Source organism: Sus scrofa, chromosome 15 (genome assembly GCF_000003025.6).
Source record: "Sus scrofa isolate TJ Tabasco breed Duroc chromosome 15, Sscrofa11.1, whole genome shotgun sequence".
Taxonomy (NCBI): Eukaryota; Metazoa; Chordata; class Mammalia; order Artiodactyla; family Suidae; genus Sus; species Sus scrofa.
Window position 1 is genome coordinate 18,394,132 of NC_010457.5, and position 25,182 is coordinate 18,419,313.

Here is a 25,182-nt window from a genome sequence, read left to right on the forward strand (position 1 = left end):
AATAATTAATTTCCCTAATTCAGGTAAACAATACCACTTTCAACACATGTCCAAATAAGGACCTTTTCAAAGAAAACAGAATTGTTTTCTACATAGATTCATATTAATTTCTTCATGCAAGAAAATATTCCCACTTCTGGAATAAATCAGATGTGTCTCTGTTCTTGTTCTCATTTTATCCCCCCTGTCTGGAATGTTCCCCTTGTTCATTTCTTCAGGCATTTGATAGATTCTTGTGATAGCAGTATAGAAATGTGGGCTGGGGCCTGTAATGTTAGGTAGATTCATAGCTGATGAATGATTTGAAGTTGTTCGGATGAAGATCTCCAGTGGTCTGCCAAGTTTTCTCTCTCCTTTGACAATTTTTAACATGGATCTGGATGAAGACACACAAGGCATATATACTACATTTTCAGATGATATGATATTGAAAGGGCTAAGTCATGTGTTAGCTAAAAAAATCAGAATCCAGAAAATGTTGAAACAGAAATATAGGGAAAACCACAGGAATAACCTAAAAATAGGCGAATGAAATCCTTACTTCTGAGTCAAAAAAACAAAAGATGGTTACATAAACACTTTATGTATTTACATATCACTTTGTTCCAAGACAGAGGTATGGTAATCTCTAAAAATATTTGGAATTAAATAAGGTCATCTAAAGTAAATGTAGATCAGAAGGAATAAAGAAAACAAAAGTTGGGCCAAAGAAGGAGCCAAGATAGGAGGTAAAAAGTACCTATCATGATGTTGTGTGAGGTATGGGACAGAGTATATAAACAAGATTGATAGGACTTCCCTGGCGGCCTAGCGGTTAAGAATTCAGCATTGTCACTGCTGTGGTTTGGGTTTGATCCTAGACCAGAGAACTTCTGCATGCTGCAGCTGTGGCCAAAAGCACCCCCCCCCCAAAAAAAAAAAAAAAAAACCAGCTAAGATTAATACACACGGTGTTCAAGATGATTATAGACAAAATAGAGTTCACCATGGCTGGGATGGAGTCAGGGCGGGGCTGACAAGAAGAGGTCAGCTTAGGTTTCATTTCTGTCTGTTGGTAAATGGATTCTTAGAGCAGGGTGGTAGGTGGCATCTAAGGTCTGGTGGAGGTGGGACAGATTAGGCTGTACAGCAGTCATTAGTGGAGATGGGGAGGAGGGGCATGTTGGGTACTTGGCAGTCCTAGGTCAAATCCCTCCATTTGGTATTAGAAAATGTACCTAATCAGGGGAGCGGATGTCAAAGCAAAATGGTGAGTAGTGAGGAAATTAGCTGGGGTTCAGTTAAGTGGGAGGTAGGGTGAGGGGCTCATTCAATACCAATGCTAAACCTCTCTTAGTGCCTGGGAACTACTTGGGCCTCCTCTTTATGAGACCTGCAACCTCCTTCATAAATCTGGAGGGAGTTTAAACACCTGCTAGAATGTATTTAAAAGGTTTGATTTGGGAAAGGCAGACTCCAATATGCAAGGCTTCTCTTTTGGAATTCCCTGCACCATCAAAGAGTCTCAGTTATGGTGCCTTCCAATCCTGTTCTCCATTGTGGTGTCCCTAGAGCCCCATCAACACAATCATGGACGTTCTGCAAGAGAGAGTCGAGGATGGTCTTTTCTGAAAATTGCCACATCACAGCTCCCCCTTTCCTCCTGTAACTCTCATCCCAGAGGTATAAAAGTGAGAGACATTTCCTGCACTGTTCTGAATTTAATGTAACCAAGTTCTGAGTAGGTGGTTTTCTTTCCCAAAATACAGAACATGGAGAGAGATTTAAATGGAGTAATGGCATGGGATGAAGGTGTACTAATGAGCTTTGGCTACATAGGATGTCAACAAAATCCAGTATCTTAATAACTTTTCTTTACTTCTCATCATTATTTGGGTTGGGTGGCATTTCTTCTGGTTTGGAATGATCAGCTAATTTCTTTAGCTCGTGGCTTAGCTGTGGCTGACTAGGAAGAATGGACTCACTATCTGGTGACTGGCTTGATCTCCTTTGGGTGAGACTTAGCCATTCATGAGCATTCAAGAGCAGCAAGAGAGGGCTAATCCAATGCACAAGCACTGTGCTAGTCTCTGCTTGTATCACATTTGTTGCTGTCTCCCTGACCAAAGAAATTCACAATGGCTAAGCTGAAGGGAAGTTTGGGGTTGGTAGATGCAAACTATTACATTTAGAATGGATAAGCAATGGGATCCTACATATATATATCTATATATGACTGGGTCATTATGCTATACAGCAGAAACTGACATCACTGTGAATCAACTGTGCTCTAATAAAAAATAATTTATGGCAAAAAAAGACTCTACTCCTGGACTTAGGGGGGGTACAGATTCCATCACCCTCCCCTTAAAAGGAGCTGCTAAGTCATATTGCAAAGAGGTATATATCTAGGAATGGGAGGTCTTTCTGGCCATTTTTGCAATATGTCACAGGAAAGGACACCCCTTATCCACAGTGAGCAGCTAAACCAAACTTTGCAGATCATCCTCGCATCCCTGGGTTTTAAAATTGGAACTGAGTCCCACTCTACCACTGAAACACTTTCAAAGATGTGGTCCTTAAGATTCAACTTAAAAATGACCTTTACAAATATAACCCATTTGTCATTTGAGGCCTACCTATCTTGTTGGCTGAAATAGGGTTGCAGAAATGGGCTCGTGCCTTTCTCTTAAAAAAAAAAAAAAAAAAGTCATTCTATGCTCTGACAGTAAGAATTCCTCTCTGAGGTGGGTATGGATGATAACCTCCTGATCTGAGCTTGAAGTTTGCCCTGTTTCATTTTTGGCTGCTTATAGTCAGAACTGCTATATTCATTGTAGAGCCAAATGATTATTTATCCTTCTCTTGGATCATTCTTTATGTACCATTAGCAGTGACAGGCAAAGCACAAGGGACTGAATATTTACATGCAAAATTCTGAAGTGAATATTCTCCTTTTGGCAGATACAATTGCTCAGGGCTGTAAGGCCCAGTAATAAAGAACCATATGTCACTTCTGGATTGTATGTTGCTGCAGCAATGGCTTTCAAGCAGCTGAAGCTCTAAATCTCCCTGCTTCTCACTCTGTGTCGGAGCGTATCTGGGGGTTGCTTGGGTGTTGCCTGTTAAAGAACCCTAGAAGATGATGAAGGAATATTTCTTTGTTTTTTCCTAATGGCTAACCTATAAGAGTTGTTTTTCTAAATGGAGCATTGTTATAATGTACAGCATGGCAGGATAAAGAATTCAAGGCATAAAATACTTCTTAGGCATTTAGGAAGATCCTGAACTTGAGGTTGCTCTGATGATCCATGGAGCAAAAGGCATATACATTGGCCTCAGTCAGCTTATATATTAATCAGGGTGTAAGGGAGGAGCAGAAATAATTCCAACAGAACACAGAATATGCTGAGTCTCAAAAAAGAAAATAAAGAAGGGAATATGAAGTTCGAAGGAAGAAAGGAGCAATATTGTTCAACTTACATTCCTAGCAATGATGACATGACATTTAATCATTGATTTTCATGTCCCCTTGAAGGCAGAAGCTAAGGCTTTCCTGGGTTTTAGCACCTCCATAGCCTTTCAAATTGCCTGCTACCCAATAGAACAGATGTTGATGGATGAATGAATAAATGGATGAATGCATTGATTCACTTAGCACGAGGAAGAAAAGCTTTGTGTGTATGCAAAAATTTGCAAGGTGCTTAGAAGAATTGGCAGACACCTGTGGGTCTGGAAGAGAAAGCATTTATGATGGAAGGCACAGACTGAGCAAAGATTTGCAACTGGGAAAGCATAAGACATTAAAAAGAAAAAATAATCTAATTTGGCTGCAATGAGGAGGATGCATTTAGATCCTAGAGTTTCCTGGGTAAAACTCAGGTGTGCATCAAGCCATGAGAGGTGCCTCTTGCCTCCTTTCTTCTCCTTCAGAGACAAGCATCAACCCATCCATTCTGTCCTTGATTCCAACTGGAGAATCAGGCAGAGTAAGGCAGAACAGTAACAAGGAGAAGAGCCAGCAGTGACATCAGTGTTCCTGAACCCGTATGTGGTGACTGCCATCGTAATAACAATGACAGTAATAGTTCCAAACTTCTGAGCTCCCACTAGTTGTCAGACACTGTGCTAACTACTTAACATGACCATCTTATTTCATCCTTCCAACAGCCCTAATTCTTGCTTTGACAAATAAAGCAACACATTCTACATAGAGATATTTGAATATATAAGGTAGTCACATTTTTTAAAAAGCCTAATTTTTATCTTCCCTTTCTAGTCTCCAATAACTTTCATATAATATTTGTTCTTATTAAATTCATACTGATAGCATATATTACTTTTTATGGTAGAAGGGAGGCAATTCAGTGTAGTGTTAAGAAGTTGGACTCTGCAATTATACTACAAAGATTAAAATTTCAGCTTTGGCCCTTTTCTAGGCAGGAAAATTATCCTCTCTGTACCTCAGTTTCCTTATCTAGAATGTGTGAATAATAAGAGGAGAACCTACTTCTTAGTTATGTTATGAGAATTAAATGAATTGTTATTTGCAAAAACCTTAAGGAGCACTCTGTAATTTTTGGCTATTAGAAATGTTACAATCTGCATTTTACGAATGGGGAAACCCAGGCACAGAAAGGCTAAGAAACTTGCCCTGCACCATAGTTAGAAAACAATATGACCCAGCATACTGAGTTCAGGGTACCACCTCAATGCCATGCAAGAAACAACTCTCTCAGGGGCCTTTGATTGTCCATCAGGTGTTCTGTTTTGGTTGCATCCTTGACATAGACTCAATGGACTGACCCAAGCCAAATATCTTTTTTTTCTTTTTCTTTCTTTCTTTTTTTTTTTTTTTTTGTCTTTTTAGGGCCACACCTGCAGCATATGGAGGTTTCCAGGCCAGAGGTCGAATCGGAGCTATAGCTGCTGGCCTATGCCACAACCACAGCAATGCCAGATCTGAGATACATCTGTGACCTGTGACAAAGCTGATGACAACACTGGATCCTTTACCCACTGAGTGAGACCAGGGATTGAACCTGCATCCTCACGGATACTAGTCATATTCGTTTCCACTGAGCCACGATGGGAACTCCTTTTTTTTTTTTTTCCCAAGCCAAAAATCTTAAGTGAACTTTCTATTTCTTTTTGTTAGAAGAGCATTTAAGCTGACTGCTAATATCCAAAAGGGCACCAACCTCTGGTCTGCAGAGTGCTATTAATTTCTTTGTGCAAGGCACAGAAGTCAGATATTCAAAGACACACATGGCAACATGCCACAGCTCAAAGAGTTTACAACCAATTGTAAACAGACAGATGAAATGTACTCAGGAGAAAATCCCAGCGTAAGGCATAGTTTACCATAAGACATAACCTTACCATAGACAAAGAGCAATCGCTATTTCATTAAGGGCTGAAGTGGATTGTAATGGAGACATTTTTGGGAGATAGGATTTACCTTAGCCTTGGAAGATTTAGCCAAGAAGTATATCTGGGGCACAGATAGATGTGGGGAGTGTGTGTGTGTGTGTGTGTGTGTGTGTGTGTGTGTGTGTGTGTGTGTGTGTGGCATGTAGAGAACATGCCCAAAGTATTACAGGAAGTCTATGTAGAGCAGGTCTGGAGGACCAATGAGATGATGGGCAGACAGGGATAAGGAAACAAAACAAGGAAACAAATGGTGGGACAGATACATAAGCTTGAAAGGAAGAGTGAAATTGTGATTGTAGGTCTAAAATGAACCCCACAGCTTCATTTGTCATTTCAGAGCACAGGTGCTTTAATATGTCAATCTTGCTTTTTTCCTAAATGGATATAATTTTTATACAGGTTAACTGGACCCCCAGTAACTCTACCATGTTTGGGACAAAAGCTTTTAATTTTCTTTTAAATCTTCATATTGTTCATTACCAAAGTGTTCTATCAATATAAAATCAGAATATGTATTTAAGTCAGTGTTCTTGTAAAGGTTAGACTCAACCCTAGAAGAATATCTTCTAATTACTATAGCACTACTTTTTTTTCTTAAGCTTTGAAGTAAATGGCTTCTCTATTGCTCATTTATTGATTTCCTCTTTGAAAGTTTTTTTGTTCCCATATATCACCATTTTGCTCACATCTTGCTAGATTTCTCAATTTGATTGCTATTATAAATTTTACCTTCTTTTCTTTCATGGTTCAAGTCATTTTTTTGAGTTAAATCACATGAATCAGTAATAAATAATTACATTATTGATCTCTTCCAGACATCTTTGCTGGATGTGAAATTTCCATTTCCTAAACTTAGCATATTTGTGTAGTAAAAAATTAGCTCTAGCTTTACAGGACTTGCTTTAATTCTTTTTTTTTTCTATGACATTCACCAGTCTTCTTTTCCTAAATGTCTTTCCTATAATTTAATGAAATAGGACAAAAGTAGAATGGAGGGAAGACATTGAAAAATGGCAATGGGGAGGATAAGAAAAGTGCTCTTTAAATACAATGACTATGAAAGAATAACTTTTTCAAGTGTAAACATACTTATAAAAGTTATCAGTTTCTTGGTGTTCTTTATTTTTTATTTTTATTATTTTTTTTTGTCTTTTTGCCATTTCTTGGGCAGCTCCCATGGCATATGGAGGTTCCCAGGCTAGGGGTCTAATCAGAGTTGTAGCCACCGGCCTACGCCAGAGTCACAGCAATGCGGGATCCAAGCCATGTCTGCAACCTACACCACAGCTCACGGCAACACCAGATCCTTAACTGAGCAAGGCCAGGGATCGAACTTGCAACCTCATGGTTCCTAGTCGGATTTGTTAACCACTGAGCCACTATGGGAACTCCCTCTTGGTGCTTTTTAAAACACAGAATACAATTTCTCTTTGAAATGATTCTTAAAGCTATTAAATAATTATAGGTGTCCTTATCATTAAGTCATTTTAAAAATTTATGACACTGGTTAAGTTTAGTGAGCAAACAGGCTTGCGAGCCCATGTATTTTCTGGTTTCTTCCAAACGTAAGTGGAATTTAGTAATACTCAGTTTGTAAGCCCTACAGAACAATTCAATGATATTATTTACCATTGTTGGTATTTACCATTATAAGGCCTCTCTTAAGTAACTAGTTTTTTGTTTTTGTTGGTCTTTTTTTTTGCGTTTTCTTGAGCCATTCCCGCAGCATATGGAGGTTCCCAGGGCCAGGGGTTGAATCAGAGCTGTAGCCACTGGCCTACGCCAGAGCCACAGCAACATGGGATCTGAGCCAGGTCTGCGAACTACACCACAGTTCACAGCAATGCCGGATCCTTAACCCACTGAGCAAGGCCAGGGACCGAACCTGCAACTTCATGGTTCCTAGTCGGATTCGTTAACCACTGCGCCACAACGGGAACTCCAGTAACTAGTTTTCCTTACACTAGTTTTGCTTATACTAGCTGAAGATAATGTCAGTAGGAACCTTGATACATAGTTATAATATCTTTAAGTCCATAGTACTTGAGTCTGTGAGTATAAATATCCTGGTTGTCTTCATGTTAAAAGCTTTGTTCCAGGGAAAAAGGAAAAAAAAAAAGGAAAAGAGGAACTTCCATGAATCAGGGTCCACTGATAAAACTGGATATTTTCACATTTTATGATCTATGTATTCCTTACATAGTCATACTGTCATACCTTCTTTGAGGTAAAGACTCTGAGACTCAGAGAGGTTAAGTTACCAACCCAAGGTCACACAGTAAATGGCAGAGCAGAGGCTGACCTTAGGGGAGTCTAATTGTGAGGGCTGCCATTTTTCTGGGGGACAAGTTGCCTCTGCCTGAATAGAAGCAGTTCCTTTTTCTAAAAAATAAGTATTTAGTGCAGAGATGGGTTTGGGCAGCTGTCAACTAGGAAAAAAGGGTTGAGAGAAGCTCAGGTCCAGAATGCCCCCTCCCTTCTCACCTCCTCCTCTCTTGCATGGCCACCTCCAGGTTTATCATTTATCTTCACCTTAGCCCTGGTCTCTGAGGAGGATTAGTGAACAGCGAAGAAGGCAAGTTCTGTAGGCAACAAATGCCCATGAGAAAAATCTATAATTCCAAGACAACAGACATCAGGGTTTTTTAATTACTTAATGAATTTTACTACATTTATATGGATACAGCAATCATCACAATCAATTTTTATAGCAATTCCATCCCAAACCCTCAGTGCATCCCTCCACCCCAAACCTGTCTCATTTGGAAACCATAAGTTTTTCAAAGTCTATGAGTCAGTATCTGTTCTGCAAAGAAGTTCAGTCTGTCCTCTTTTTAGATTCCACGTGTAAATGATAGCATTTGATATTGGTGTCTCATTGTCTGACTGACTTCACTTAGCGTGATAATTTCTAGGTCCATCCATGTTGCTAAAAATGTCAGTATTTTATTCTTTTTAAAGGCTGAGTAATATTTCATTGTGTATATGTACCACCTCTTCTTGATTCACTCCTCTGTCAATTGACATTTAGGTTGTTTCCATGTCTTGGCTATTGTAAATAGTGCTGCAGTGAACATTAGAGTGTGTTTTCTAGTCATGGCTTTCTCTGGATAGGTGCCCAGGAGTGGGATTGCTGGACCAAATGGGAGTTCTATTTTGAGTTTTCTGAGGAATCTCCATACTGTTTTCTACAGTAGTTGCACCAATTTATATTCACACCAACAGTGTACTAGTGTTCCTTTTTCTCCACATCCTCTCCAGCATTTATTGTTTGTAGACTTTTGGATGATGGCCATTTTGGCTGGTGTAAGGTGGTACTTCATAGTGGTTTTGACTTGCATTTCTCTAATCATGAGTGATGTTGAACATCTTTTCATGTGTTTTTTGGCCATCTGTATGTCTTCTTTGGAGAACTGTCTGTTTAGATCTTCTGCCCATTTTTTGATGGGGGGGGTTGTTTGTTTTTTTGGTATGGAGCTGCAGAAGGTGTTTATAACTGTTGGAGATGAATCCCTTGTCAGTTGATTCATTTGTAAAGATTTTCTCCCATTCTGTGGGCTGTCTTTTCTTTTTGTTTAGGGTTTCCTTTGCTGTGCAGAAACTTTTAAGTTTGATTAGGTCCCATTTGTTTATTTTTGTTTTTACTGTCATTACTCTAAGAGGTGGGGCTGAGAAGATGTTGCTGTTGTTTATGTCAGAGACTGTTTGGCCTATGTTTTCATCTAATAAGAGTTTTATAGTATCTGGTCTTATATCTAGGTCTTTAATCCATTTTGAGTTTATTTTTGTGTATGGGGTTAGGAAATATTCTAATTTCATTCTTTTCCATGTGGCTGTCCAGTTTTCCCAGCACCACTTATTGAACAGGCTGTCTTTTCTCCATTGTATATTCTTGCCTCCTTTGTCATAGATTAGTTGGCTGTAGGTGCTTGTGTTTAATTCTGGGCTTTCTATCTTGTTCCACTGATCTATATGTCTATCTTTGTGCCAGCACCATATGGTTTTGATGACTAGCTTTGTTGTATAGTCTGAAGTCCAGGAGCCTGATTCCTCCAACTCCATTTTTCTTTTTCAGGATGTCTTTGGCTATTCTGTGTCCTTTGTACTTCCAAACAAACTTTAAACTATTTTGTTTGAGTTCTGTGAAAAATGTCCTTGGTAATTTGATAGGGATTGCATCAAATCTGTAGATTGCCTTGGGTAGTATAGTCATTTTGATAATATTAACTCTTCCAATCAAGGTCATGGTATGTCTTTCCATCTGTTTGTGTCATCTTTGATATTTTTCATCATCTTATAGTTTTCAGAGCACTGGTCTTTTGTTTCTTTAGGTAGGTTTATTCCTAAGTATTTTATTCTTTTTGATGCACTGGTAAATGAGATTGCTTCCCTAATTTCTCTTTCTGATCTTTCATTGTTAGTGTACAGAAATGCAGTCAATTTCTGTGGTTTTTTTTTTTTTTTTTTATCTTATTAAGACCACACCCTTGGCATATGGATGTTCCCAGGCTGGGGGTTCTAATCAGAGCTGTAGCTGCCAGCTTATGCCACAGCCACAGCAATGCAGGCTCCAAGCCGCACCTGTGACCCTCACCACAGCTCACTGCGATGCTGGATCCTTAACCCACTGAGCAAGGCCAGGGATTGAGCCATCAACCTCATGGTTCCTAGTCTGATTCATTTCTGCTGCACCATGACAGGAACTCTGATTTCTGTGTATTTTTAACTAAAGTATAATTGATATCCAATATTGTGCCAACTTATACTGTGCAAAGTGACCAAGTCATATATATTATATGACACTGTATATATTTTTATATATATGTATATAGTGTCATATATATATTTATATCATCTCTCTATCTACATACATTCTTTTTCTCATATTATCTTCCATCATATTCTATCCCAAAAGATTGGATATAACTCCCTGTGCTATATAGTAACACTTCATTGCTTATGCATTCTAAATGTAATAGTTTGTATGTTTTTGAAGGTACTGAGCCTTGACAGAAAAATGTCAGTTTATGCATCATGCTTTGGAAAACATCTTTCTGGGAAAAACAAAAATAAAAGCAAAATTTAGACATCTCTATAAAACTGGGCATCTGTATAGACCTATTTGGGGGATGTGGAAAAGACCACCCCCCCTGACTATTGGAGAAAGCAGTAGAAGGCCAGGCTGGGCAATTAAGTGAAGGTGAAGCTGGGGCTCTGTCTACCAAGAGGGACAGGACAGGTGGTGGTTAGGAATGAGATTTCCTCATGCGGATCACAAATTTCCCATTTACATCATTTCAAGTGAAGACAGTTGTGTCTCAGTTCTTCCATCTGTAAAATGGGAGTCATAATGGCATTTACCTTCCCATAACCATACTATCAGAGGCACTTGGAAATTACTACATAGAAAACACTGCTAATGGGTTGGCTCTCCAACATGCTAACGAATTGCCTTCTCATGTGGTCCAGTCAATGAAACCCTGGAAGATCCAACTTCTCATTATGACCCTACCTACACATGACAAAAATTAGAAAAGGTCGTTTACCCAAAAAATGCATTTCTTACCCCCCACAGTAATGATTTGACTTATTCACTATTTGGTGAATTCTTCAATGGGCAAAACAAATTGGAAATTGGAATTAGATACTTGTTTGCAGCAACCACCATCACATGTGGTCCAGCATCTGTGGCTTACCAAAATACTAGTGAATTGCCGATTCACCTCTAATCTTCTGACAATTCTTTCAATGTAGTGCTTTAAAGTGCAGTCAGTGAATACAAATACAATTCAGTGTATTTCTCTCTCTCCGCGTGCTGTCTCTCCCTCCCAGCTGTAAATCATTATGTATTCACCAGATTAAAAAACATCTGAATTCCCTGGTGCCCAACAGCCCACTGATTTCACTAAAAGGTTGTCTCATTCAGCTCTGAATCTGGAGTCTAGTGCTGAATGGCCAGGAAGATTTATTTTCACTGGTGGTTGGAACCCATCTATTTTACCAAGGCAAACCCCCACTCCACCAAGGAATACATGCAGGGTAGAATCATTAGCATAAACTCAGTGAACCCCATCAATAAAGCCCATTTATTTTGTTAGAGATCTGGTCCCGTGCTAGCTCTGTGCATCAACAGAAAGCCTCTCTGACCTCTCGGACTTCAGTTCATGCTGCGTTGCCCTGTTCATCAGCAGTCAAGCTACTCAAATCAGCGTTGTTCCACACCCAGTAGCTTTGACTACCTTAGGCACCAAATTTGTGGGGATAAGGAGGTCCCTATTAGAGGCACTACCTCATCCAGCACCATTAGCATGAGCTTCCTGCATGCTTCTTGTTGCTTGGCTTAGAGCTTTCAGGCAGGGTGGTTTCAAGAAAGCAGAAATAAAGCTGGGTTTATATCTTGGCTCAGCCAATTTCTGGCAGTGACAATGGGAGCAAAAGTTTTAACACATCTGAGCTTCAGTTTATGAATCTATAAAATGAAGCTAAATACTATTTATCTAATAGTATTTTGTGAGGGTTTATAGTGGCAATGGAAGTTGTGTCTATCATAATACCTGCTATCTACCTGGTGCTGGTCAAGCGTTTCCTACACTATTTTTCTCTTTCTTACCCTCCATCCCCTAACCCTTCCTTCTTCTTTTTTTCCCTCCTACCCTTCTCTTTCTTCCTCCCATGAAATCTTCAGTTTGCCTGGGGTTTCTTGTGTGATTCCAAATTAGAACTTCTGGGTAGTTATCCCTTTTAGGGTCTGAGATATGGTCCCTGAAGGCTGAATATCCACCTAAGTCTTGTCACCTGCCTCCAGCCTCCCTTCCCAGCTGTGGGACATTTCCCAGCAGAGATGAGGTCATTAGCCCCTATCTTTAGATCTAATCTTTCTTTAAAATGTAATGATCAGCTTACCTCACCCCTAAGACTACTCTTGCTTACTTTTGGGCAAAACTTCCAGTGAGCAGAGAATTTTGGTCTGTTCAGTAGATACTCACAAAATGCTTGATAAATTGGACCTATGACAGCCAAGCTACGGGGACTCATAGAGGGAGAGAGACAGATTCTGGGCACCAGGTCCTTGAGAATCTTGCTAAGGATTCCAAATATATCAACAAGTCTGGCTTCTGGAAAGATAGTTGAGGTGTCAGGTTAAGAGCTTGGGATCAAGGGAGTTCCCATTGTGACTCAGTGGGTTAAGAACCCGACCAGTATCCATGATGATGTAAGTTTGATCCCTGGCCTTGCTCAGTGGGTTAAGGATCCAGCATTGCCACGTGCTGTGGTATAGGTTGCAGATGCAGCTCAGATCTTGAGTTGCTGTGGCTGTGGTGTCAGCCAGCAGCTGTAGCTCCCAATCAACCCCAGCCTAGGAACTTCCACATGCCACAAGTGCAGCCCTAAAAATCAGGGGGAAAAAAAAAAAGGAGCTTGGGTTCTAGAATCATGTTGGCTCTTCTCTATGTCCTCCATCAAATTTCTTAATCTCTCTAACATGAATTTTCCCACTTGTTCCTGGGTGATGGTAAGGTGATTTTGGAGTAAGAAATGGCCTCCAAAACATTTAGCACAGAGTCGGTCAGATGGTAGGAGAAATAAAGGACTGGTCCTGAGTTAGTCTAAAAACACCTGTTTGGGGCTGAATTGTGTCCCATCCCCCCAATTTATATATTGAAGTCCTAACCCCTTGTATCTCCAATTGTGAGAGTATTTAGATATGAAGTTTTAAACAAGGTGATTAAATTAAAATGAGGTATAGGGTGAACCCTAATCCAGTACAATTTGTGTCCTTAGAAGAAGAAGAGATTAGGACACAGATAAAAAGGAGGAAAAGACCATGTGAAGACACAGTGAGAAGGTGGCCCTCTGCAAGCCAAGGAGTGGGTCTCAGAAGAACTCAACCCTACCCAACACCCTAATCTGGGACTTCTAGCCTCCAGAACTGTGGGGAAATAAATTTCTATTATTTAAGCCTCTCAGTCTGGGGTCTGTCTTTATGGCAGCCCCAGCACCACCCCATGACAGGGCTGTTTTCCACCCAGCCCTGTGGTTCTGAAGAGAACCTTGCACTCAGCCTGGGCTCCATCAATGATGATCTGATTGACTTTAACAAACCAAATGCTGTGTTTTGTCCTTTTCCTCTGGGGTTTCTACTCCCTGATGAATAACATTCCCAAGCCATGGACTGGCCATTTTCAGAGCAAATTCCTGCTTCACAGGTGGAAGACCTTTATCAGCATCTTTTAAACACCAGTGTCTTACTCTACTCATTGTTTATCTTGATTTTTCCCTTTATTTCCTTGAAGAACCAAGGGACCTGGCTTTGACTGTTTTCTCCACAGTTTGGCCATCTGCCTTGTTTGGGTTTGCTGGTTTTCTGGATATGGTGTCCTAGTTTCTCCATTTGTCTTCTTGGATTCTGACCTCCTGTCTGCCTGACCTAGGTTTTTCATGTGGGCCCTGAGTACTTTGCAAGCTTCAGTGGCTCTGGTGATGACTGGGAAGAGTGTATACCTTCTAATGTTAGTCTGGGTGGCAGGTGAGCTTAGCACAGCTGTGACACACTGCCCATGGACCCAGTGGGAGGCAAGGCCCAGGTAAGGTCACGTATTTGGTTTGTTCCCTGCAGCACTGTGACCTTCCCATTCCACATTTTACTTTGCCTTCCTGCTTCTGACCCTTGACTTGGCTCCAACCTCCACAGATCATTCCAATAATTGTTCTGCATTTCCAAAACATAGATTCTTACTTTGTGTCCATGTCCTAACATTTGCTCCTACATGGCATTGATCAGCTATGGTCTGAGGAATCTCTGACCTTGATGGCTATACTCAGAGTGTGGATAAAGAAGGGCAGAAGGAACTGAGAAGCTGTGGCTGGGTGTTAGGATTGCTTTGCTATTTCTTAGACATTGAGCTTCTCAAACCTGCCTCTACTGCGTGGTAAGATTACTAAGATACATGCTATAGCTCTATAAATGGCAGAGAGGAATCTAAGCCATGAGATCTAAAAATTCCTAGGTGCCCTTGTTCTATGATGACTCTGCCATGTGTCTTGTGTGAGATCGGATTTCCTTATAGACTCAGAACAGTCAGTTCATGAAAGCAGCTCATGAGAGTAAGGCAGGGAGTTAGAATCTGAACACTTGAAATTAATCTGGAGGTCTAAAATCGGGCTAGATCCAGGAAAATATCTAGGAGTGAGTAGGCAAGTCAGATTGGGAAACTACTTGAGTGATCAAGCATAGAAATAGGAGCAGCAAAAGGAAGTGTGTAACCTGCACACATTGGTTTGTTCTGTTTTTGTTGGTTACACCTGTGGGATGCTGAAGTTCCCAGGCCCAGGACTGAACCTGTGCCACAGCAGCGATCCAAGTTGCTGCAGTGACAATGCTGGATCCTTAACCCACTGAGCTACAAGAGAACTCCTGGACACGTTATTTTATGGACTTTCTGGGAAGTCATTAATTGTTTCTTACCTCAGTAGTCCTTTTTTTAAAATAGTTTGGACTTGTCGCTCTCCAAATTATGTTCTATTTCTCCAGCACTAAATGGGTTTTATTGTTAAGTACCAGTGTCAGTGTGGGTTAGCAGTTCAGCTAACAGATGGAAGATATCAGTAACATGAAGTATTTGATATCTAAGTCCAACTTCTTTTCTAGAAGCAACATTCTTTTTTGATTATTTTTTGCTAAGGCAAGAGCAGACCAAAATTCAGGTGTGAGGGCTGGTCTTGGAGAACATCTTTAAGAGCAGAAGGTGACCCACAGGTATTCATTTCATGTGTACTACTCACTTGTGAGCTATTCAGCCCCATAGAAGTGGGTTAGCTATGTCTTTGCGGCTTTGGCACTGAATTTGACTTTGTCAAACCATGAATCTAGGCTCTAGCAGAATTTAAAAATAGTTGTACACATGGGACTTTCTGCCTACAGAATGACACAGTGGAGGGCTGAGTATATGGGAAAGAAAAATAAATCTCTTTGAATTATAAGATAAAGTATGGTCACACAACCGTGACCCATCAGCTCAGGGTGAACTAGGTAGAACCCCCAAGATCATTCTCACCACCCCGTGTCTACTGGAGAGGTCTTTCTTGCTAGGTCACCCTCCTCAATCCTCACAGTCCTTCCAAATCTAAGTTAGAACATTGGACAAGATAAAAGTAGGGTGTCACCAACACCCTCAATGTGATAGTTTCAGTATGTTTCTATTTGGATTGTGTGCTAAATCAGATTTATGCTATCTTTCTCAGGATCAGCTACATAATATGCTGAGCCCAATGCAAAATGAAAATCCAGGGCTCCTGATTCAAAAGAACTTCAAGATGGTGCCAGCACAGGATTAATCCCAGCATTGTTTTCTTCTGGGCACTGGGTTCTGTGCTGTGGTACTACAGATTGAATGTCCATGGCTGATACTCATCCTGTCTCCCGGTCTTCTGTTGCTCTGCCGTCCTAGAAAGAAGCCTGTTCCTGTAGGGTGCTGCTGGTTCTAGTCTCTAAGGTATTGGACAAATCGACCCAAGCAACTTGCCTACACCATTCTTTCTCTTGTACCATCTTGTTATGAGCCACAGAAAATTTTATTGAAGTAAGGAAAAGGCATCAGAACAAATTTGAAAATGTTTTCTAGCTCACATTCCTCGGGGTGCCAAGATCTTCCTACCTACTCTGACTCTAATCCAGGGGTTCTTAATGAGGAGTAAAAATCATGATTCCTTGGGATGCTTCTTCAAAGTACACTTATCAGGGTTCTAAACCTGTCAACCCAATTTATATAGGATGTTGAAAAGGCTTCTAAGCAAAATATTGGTAAGGAACTACTTGAGTCCAAGCTCTTGGGCTAGGCCATGATGGAAGATTATATGAGAAAAAGACTTTATATGTGTATGACTGGATCTCTTTGCTGTCAGCAGAAGTTGGCACGACATTGTAAATTTGTTTTAAAGAAGTACTTGAAAATGATTCCATTTGGTTTTTTTTTTGAGGCATATATATATACACATACATATATATGTATATATTTATATATCTGTATATCTATATGTATGTGTATTTGTGTATATATGTAAAATATAACATATACTATATATATCTATATCTATATTTCCCCATCCCCCTTGATACTTGCATGTGTTGAAACTGACATTTTTTTTTCAGAGCGCTTTAAACTTCACTCTGGCTTACAGATTCTGGGTGGTGATGATTACCCACTTTGACTCAGAGTGAATTTATTCGTGACTGAATTTAGTAGAGGCCACAAACTAATTATTGCCACCAACCAGGAAAAAAAAAAAATCAAAGGAACGAGGAAATGCCACAAGTAGTGGCAATATTTATTGCAGCATATGGCTAATGTGTAAAGAGGTAACAGAATGAAGTATCTCCAGGGATCATTCAAAAGGAAAATTACTTAAATTAACTTCCCAGGCAAACCGAATTATGCATTATGCCCCCTCCTGTAATGCTATACAAAGTCAATGTTTGTGAAGAGTAGAAGGGGGGGGCGGGTGGGGGGCTATCAATCAAGCCTTTCATAAGAACAGTTTTGTCCGCAGGGATTTTTTTTTTTTCCTTTGCATTTTTGGCTTTGGGATGAATGAAGAATTTTTCTCAGCAAATTATTAATTACTACTTCTTGCCTATCGAATTGAGTTCACTGTAGTTCTGTAGGAGTCAATGGTATTCAAACTGCAGCTTTTGATGAAGTAATCAGCCGCTTCTGGGGCCTCTTTCAGCTGCCCTGGGCGTGCTTCACATGTAAACGACGGCCAAATGGATTCTTTCGACATTCCAGCCAATTAAAATACATTTAAAGTGCAGCTGGTGGAGAGGCAAGCCCGGCGATTGTGCTGCAGTGAAACTTCAGGGCAGAGAGACCAAAAACAAACTTTGTGGAACCTAGCTGGGGCAGCCCCGCCAGGCGTTTGGGGGGCAGTGGAGAAAGTTCCCCCAAAGAGGCTATCTTTAGTTCCTGTCAGCATCAAAGATGCTACTTTGAGCACCACCTTAAAAGACACAAAAGAGAGAAGCATGTTTGCTAGGGTGTCAGTTTTCTCCCCTTGCCTCTTGAAACTCAGCATTGGCTGGTTGCCCAATGTGGTGCCGCATACAAATATTGACAGAACACAGCGGTGTTTGTTAAACCCGGGCTGGGGAAGCCAGTGATTAAAACTCTCGACGGAAGATCCGCAAACCCCAGGAACTCTCCTCAATAGCCTTAGAACATTGACCGAATGAAAAAGAAAAGCACTGAGTGGGCTAAAGGGAACCATTCACCGTCACTGACTGCTATGTCTTTTAGGTAAGGACAGAATTTTCCTTTCTCTCTCTCTTTTTTTTCCTTTAGTGTTTCTATCTGTGTGGAGGCAAGGGCTTCCAACAGGCTTAGTAAGCGCTCTGCTCCTGAGCTCTGATTTGCAGAGAGCAGAGTTTGCCTGTGATTTTTCTGGAGGAGGGGAGGGGAGGGCTATGTGTAAACAGACACAGGGCATGACCAGCACGCACGTGGAGTCTGCCAGTGCTTTTCCAGAATTCAGAAGGATGCGTTTTTCTATGTTTGCCTCTGCGGATCTATCCCTGTATTTGCTGCCTGTGTCCAGGTGTCCTGAGGGTGATAGCAAATAAATTCAGCCTCTGCACCCATAGGTCTGCCCTGCTTGGTTGTTTCATTTTCAGTTTCATCGTACACATTGCCTTGTCCATTCTGCTGCCAGTCCCACACCTATGCATGTGAAGAAGTCGTTTTCTTCCTTCTGGGTTAACATTTAGTCAGACACAAGCATTCTCTTTCAAGCAAACCCCACATGTTTGGGGATGTCATGCTTTATCTTGACTTTCACTGGAGAAGCTGGTAACTGGCAGCTTTCTTCTGAATCATCTTGTCTTATCCCAGAAGGAGGCACCTGGGGTTGTCCTGCCTCTGTGGTTCTGCAAGCCCAGTAAAAAGCTCTGTGGGTCGGACTTCGATGCCCATGTTAAATCCTGAGAAGGGTCTGGAAGAGCTTGGCAGAGCAGGGGTATTGATTCTTACCCATCAATTTATCAATGAAAGACATGCAAAGTTCTTGATGATTTCCTCTCTTAGCTTGTCACGGTAGGCGATTTTTGGCTTCAGTGCTGTTCCTTGTGAACAAAGAACCTTGCACATTTCACTGCAAAGGATCATGTTGCCACGTCCTGAGCTCAGTTCAATGTGCTTTATTAATCTTTAATGTGCCAGTAGCTCTGAGGCTACGCCAAGCTGAGACTTTCCAAAACTCTTTGAGCTACCTGCTGCCAAGATAAACAAGGTGGGGGGAGGGAGGGGGTAGGCCCAAGAGGGATATTTTAAGGAAACTGGCAAGAGCAAAGTTTGACCTATTAAGTTGTTCCTGAGTCAATGAAAGAAATCTGAAATAAAAGAGATTTCAGAACGAGCTGCCTCAGCTATGCTCTCCGTGTGAGAGACCTGCTTGGGGTGGGGGGCGGCATGTCCCAACACACAGTGGTCTATGTTCCGTGTGTGGAGAGGATAAGGCGTCCTATTGTATGGGTGTTGGGTTAGGTTTATGAAATGGGTGCTGTGTGAACACAGAAGGCCTTCCTGCCCTTGGCTGTGCCTGAGCCCAGAGTCAAACAAAGCTACACGTGTGGTGGCTACTTGTCCAGTACAACCACTTCAGACATGTCCACAGAGCCAGGGGTGGGCCGTCGTCCCAAGAATCCCTTTGGACAGAACCATAACTTTGTAAGAAGGAAAATGGAGTGGTCTGCATTAGAAAATTGGGTCCTAGAGGTGACGTCAGGACTCAGAAGACGTGTGTGTGACCAACCAGGTCCTGCAGAAGAGAAGGCTCTGGTGTTTAAGGGCTGTGGGTTGTTCGCCAGACTAATGCAAGGTCAATGGGGATGCAAAGTCATTCCTTGGGGATGTAAGTAATAGTCAAGATGGACCTTCCTGTAAACACAAGTCCCATAAACAGAAACCTCATCTGTCAGGGGCGCCATGAGGAGGGGACTGCATTGGAGTGAGAGGAGCTCCATGATTCTTTCCTTTCTGGTATTGAGGCAATGATGTAAAGACTTGACATCATTATAGGCAGTGATGAGAAGGGGCAAGAGTGAGGGAAGCCCTCCATTAAGCGTGGGGTTGTGTTGCTATTATTTTTTAATTGGAAAATAATTTTTAGTTGAGATATAGTTGATTTACTGTGTAAGTTTTAGGTGTACAGCACAGTGATTCAGTATCTGTGTCTATATCTATCCTTTTTCAGATTCTTTTCCCCTATAGGTTATTATAGATTATTTGAGTAGAGTTCCCTGTGCTATACAGCAAGTCCTTGTTGGTTATCTATTTTATATATAGTCTGTGTGGTTTGGTTGCCTTTAGAACCCAACCCAGTCTCTTTCCTGTGGACCAGAACAGGGTTGACAAACTAAGCATGTCAGGTTAAACCTGATCCCCATGATTTTTTTTTTATAAATAAGTTTTATTGGAACACAGCCACACCCCTTCACTGACACAGTCTATGGCTGCTGTGGTACTATCACAACAGAATAGTCACATCAGAGACCCTATGGCTCTGCAAAGCCTGAAATATTTAGCATCTGGCCTTTTTCAGGAAAAGTTTGAACAATGCTTCTCAAACTGTCTCACATACCAGGTTTGTTTTTGTGTTAATTTCCAGGTTGCTTTGGACTAATAGTTTTACTAAATGTGATAAAAGTGTTGCTTGAATGTTGTGACAATACCTTATTGCTATGGCATTTCTAAACATTTGCTCTTAAAATTTGTACTTGTCATGGATCCTCAACAGTTTGCAGACCAGTGCCAGTCTGTGGACCACACTTTGAGAGGGTGTAGTCCCTGATGAATTTTCTAGTCTCATCTTGTGCCATTTGTCCCAAATTTCCAATCTCATGCTACTGTTCTTCCTGAGGATGGGATGCAATAAACTCTTTTCCACATTTGGGCCTGTGCTCCTGGGATGTTTACTGGAACTCTCTAAATCCTCCTTCAGCCCCTCTTTTGCTGCTTTGGTTCATTTTGTCAAGGAGACCTTTGATCACCCCATCTGAAAAATCTTCCCTCATCTTACATCATTCTGTCTTTCTTTCTTTTTGTTTTTTAGTGCTGCACCCTTGGCATATGTAGGTTCCCAGGAGAGCGGTCTAATTGGAGCTACAGCTGCTTACCCACACCACAGCTCACAGCAACGCTGGATCCTTAACCCACTGAGCAAGGCCAGGAATTGAACCCGCAACCTCATGGTTACTAGTAGGATTCTTTTCTGCTGCACACAATGGGAACTCCACATCACTCTTTCTTTATAACACTTATTACAATAAATCCTTGTCTTGTTTATTTGTTTATCTTCCTATTATTTGTTTCTCTATATTAGTCTGGATTCATTAACAATCCATTTAAGCTGGTTGAAGCAGAAAGGGATTTCACATTGGTTTTAGGTGGCACATAAAAATCTTATAGGAGTCAGGGGACGGAAAGAGCTTCTGAGATAATGCTCAGAACAACACAGCAGAATTTATGACTCCCTAAGGGATGGAGTCTATATAAAGCTGGGTTCAGGAAGCCAATGCCACCACTGCTAGTTGCAGGATCATACTGCCTCTGCTGTCATCTCCTCCACCAAAATGAGTGTTTCCATATCTTGAAACACATGAAACTAGGGACAGGATCCTGGGATCTTTGCTAAAGAGATTGCAGAATACCTTATCCCTCTGGCAGGAACAGCAGAAATAGAGCATCTACCTCTGACTTTCAAATCCCACTGAGTAGGAGGTGACCTCCTGGGTGAAATCTGGATCACTGCAGAACTTGAGCTGTGAGAGAGTCAGAGAAATGCAACTTAAGGTTTTTCAGTCTTTAGTACGGGAGAGGAGTCACCAGTATCTGCCTCCATCCCTTGTTGAATATAATTTTCATGATGGTAGGAACGCTGTTGGCTCTTTCATCACCCTACACCAATACTAAATTAGTATCTGGTATGTGTAGTATATTCATGTGGCTGCAGTTAGCTTGGTCAGGGCTGAGATTATTCTGGTTACTACCTATTACTATCATGTTTTGAAGATATCTACTGAGGATATTTAATATTATTATTTACTGAGTCATACAGTACACTAAATGTCATATACACTAGCTCATTTAATCTGCAAAATATCTTAATGTAGTAGGCATTATTCCCGTTTACAGAGAAGAAGCAGAGGCTTTGAGTAAAAAAAATGTGCCTTCCCAAGTCAGAGAGCTGGTGAGTGGTAGAGCCAGATATTATCCCATGACTTCCTGAAACCTAAGTTTGTACCCCCTCACCTCTAGTTGTAATCCTGCATATAATTTATCTTTCTGGGAGTTCTCATCATGGTGTGGCTGAAACGAATCCAACTAGGAACCATGAAGTTGCAGGTTCGATCCCTGGCCTCCCTCAGTGGGTTCAGGATCCAGCATTGCTGGGAGCTGTGGCATAGGTCTTAGGTTGCAGACGTGGCTTGGATCCTGTGTTGCTGTGGCTGTGGTGTAGGTGGCAGCTGTTACTCCAATTAGACCCCTATCCTGGGACCCTCCATATGCCGAGGGTGTGGCCCTAAAAAGCAAAAAAAAAAAAAAAAAAAGATTCATTTTCTGGTTCTTATTCCTTCACCTAAGACCCCCTCCCCCGTTTTGTTTCAATCCCAGTGGTTAATGAACTTATTGGATTACCTACTTCATGCCTTAGTGAAGTGAAATCTAGTCATCAGGACTGAGATATCAGTACAGGCCCCTGGTCATCATGGCTGAATATCAGTTATGAATCTGTGGGTCTGTAGATGATGATATAAAGTGGGTAGGAGAGAACTCAATGTGCAGTGACTAAGGTATCGAAACTGTTCTTAGGGTAATCATGGAGGATCGATTATTTCTTATAATGGGACAAACTTCCAGCCTCATGATATATAGTTCATTTCAAATTTCAGAACTTTTTCTTCTATTTGTTTGAAATTCGCATCATCTTCATTAAACACACTATGTTTGATAATTATTGTGACGTCATTTCATAACAGAAAATAAGTTGAAAATGATTTTTACATTCAAAACATCAAAGGACACAAAGATACCTCTGAAGAAAGACACTCTGTCGAGGGATGGGATATCTAACTAAGATCACTTGACGACAGTGTCTATAATGATATAAACAACCCTAGTGCCCATAAAAACTGCTAAGGGGATAGAGGAGTACTTCCAAAATGGTGCTGTGAAGACCTCTGAACATCTACTCTTCTATAAAAGCAAGGAGAACTCTGATAAAAAGGGTCAGAAATAAACATTTTTTTTGAACTTGAGAAATTAAACAAAGGCTTGGGACAATCTGAGGAGCATTTATTCAGGAAAAAGAAAAATGAACCTCAGTAAGAACAGTGTGCTTGGTGTCACTTAGCCTGCCCTATTCCTATTCACTTCTTCTCAGCTCTGAGGAAGCCTTCAAAACCAACCATTTTGCTATCACAGTAGCTGAGATGATCAGTAACCAAGTGCCCACTGCAGAAGTAAAAACCTATTTGAAGCTCTACAAGGAGCCTCATTCCTAGAGAATTATCATGATTTGACCTCTATGGTAGCACTTGGGAACTCCCACTTGCAGGTCTTGTTTTTATTTGATCTGATTCAGAACTCACTCAAGGCAAACAACCTTTCTCATAAGACACCTGTCAAAATAATTAGAGCAATTGTTTGACACTGCAGCTGCCTGAAGCAGCCATAAGAGTTGGGGCAAACAGATGATAATCAAAAGTTTTTAAATAATAATCTGGGGAGTGAGATGAACATTGGGGCTTTGAAAAGCTCATATATTCCTGAAAATATAAAAGTCATACACATATGCAGAGGTGTGCACATTCTCAGGAAAGACCTGAGAAAGCCCTGATCACTCACCTATGGCTGACCTTGAGACTCTGCACAAGCAGGGAGTGAAAGTTAAGGAAGAGTTGTAAACAGCTGGCAAATGGAAAATGTGTCTCACTACATGCAGAAATCTGCTATGCAAAGGCCGGAATGTATTGGTTGAGGGCAGTATTAAAAAAGAAAATAATCTTCCCATCCATTAGCTGGCCACTAAGCTAATCACACATGACAAATAACACAGACTGTACAGAATAAGGCTAGGAAAGTCACTAAACAAATATCAAAAACAATTATAGCAAAAACAAATAGAAAAAACAACAACCATGGTTGAGGAAGAGAGATGATTTCCAGGGTTTCTACATTATAATACTTTAAATGTCCAGTTTTTTGTTTTCTTTTTTTTTTTAATTATGAGACATGAGATTGGAAAGTACGTTCCATTCACAGACAGGGCCAAGTGGAGGGAGGGTGGGTAGAAAGGCAGTCAGTAGGAATTTTCTTTTATGAAGCCCAGACATGGAACTTACTAGATAAAGAGTAAATCAGTGACCATAAATATGTTCAAAGAACTAAAGGAATTCATGTCTAAAGGAATAAAGGAAAATATGAAAATAATATCTCACCAAACAGAATATCAATAATGAGATAAAAGCTATAAAAATAAGCAAAATAGAAATCTTGGAGCTGACAAGTACAATAACTAAAATAAAAATTTCACCACTGGGTTCAACAGCACAGAGAAAGGAGAAAGAGTCAGAAAATATGAAGCTAGGTCAAATGAGATGATTTGATATGAAAACAGGAAAAAAAAATTAGCAGAACCTCAGAGACCTATGGGACACTGTCAAGTGTACCAACATACACATAATGGGAGTCTGAGAGGAAAAGGAGAGACAGAAAGGGACAGAAAGAATATTTGAAGAAATGATGGCTAAAAAATTTCCATACTTGATGAAATATGGAAATTTGTGTATCTGAGAATCTCAGTGAATTCCAACTCAAACAGGTTCATTCACTCTGAGACATACGGTCAAATTGTCAAATCAGAGAGAATCTTGAAAGCAGCAAGAGAAAGATGCCTTGTTACTTATAAGGGGGCCGCTCTTAAATTAATAGCCACTTTCTCATCAGAAACCATGGAGGCCAGAAAGCAGTAGAATTTTGCATTCAAAATACTAAAAGAAAAAGACTGTCAACTGAGAATTCCACATCCAGCAAAACTATTCCTTAAAAATAAGGAGAAATTAAGACATTACCAAATAAAGACAGAAAATTTACCACTAACAAATCTGTCTTTCCTTAAATTACTGAAGGAAGTCCTTCAGCTGAAATAAATATAAATGACAGTTTACATGTACCATTTGTTTACAACTCCTTTATTTTCTCCTGTCTGATTTAAAAGACATTTGAAAGCTATAAGCATAAAACTATGCTGATGAGTTTATAATGTATAAAGATGTAATATATATTACAATAAAAGAACTAAGGAGAGTAACTACATTTTTGTATACTACTGAAATAAACTAGATGTTAATTCAAAATTTTTGTATACTATTGAAATAAACTACATGTTAATTCAAGTAGACAGTCATGTAGAATAACCTAGATGAAACATATCAATTCTTAAGAATGAAATAATGGAACTGACTCAAAAAATAAACAGAAAGCCTGAATAGACTTTTAACAGGTAAAAAGATTGAATTAGTTATCAATAAACTTACTACAAAGAAGAGCCCAGGCCAGATAGCTACCTGGTGAATTCTAGAAAATATTAAAAGAAGAATTAACACTAATTTTACAAAACCTCTCCCCCCAAATAAAAGCGAAAGCAACACTTCCCAATTCACTCTATGAGGCCAGTATTACCCCGATACCAAAGAAGAAAGAAACAAAAACTGCAGCT

General features: G+C 40.4%; 1 protein-coding gene across 1 annotated transcript in view; it reads left to right on the plus strand.

The window, feature by feature from the left end:
* The window catches only part of NCKAP5 (NCK associated protein 5), a 1,051,270-nt gene continuing 1,043,049 nt past the window's right edge, over positions 16,962–25,182 (plus strand). Inside the window, 1 exon segment of the mRNA XM_021075797.1 lies at positions 16,962–17,705. The gene's annotated coding sequence lies outside the window, so the exon portion shown is untranslated.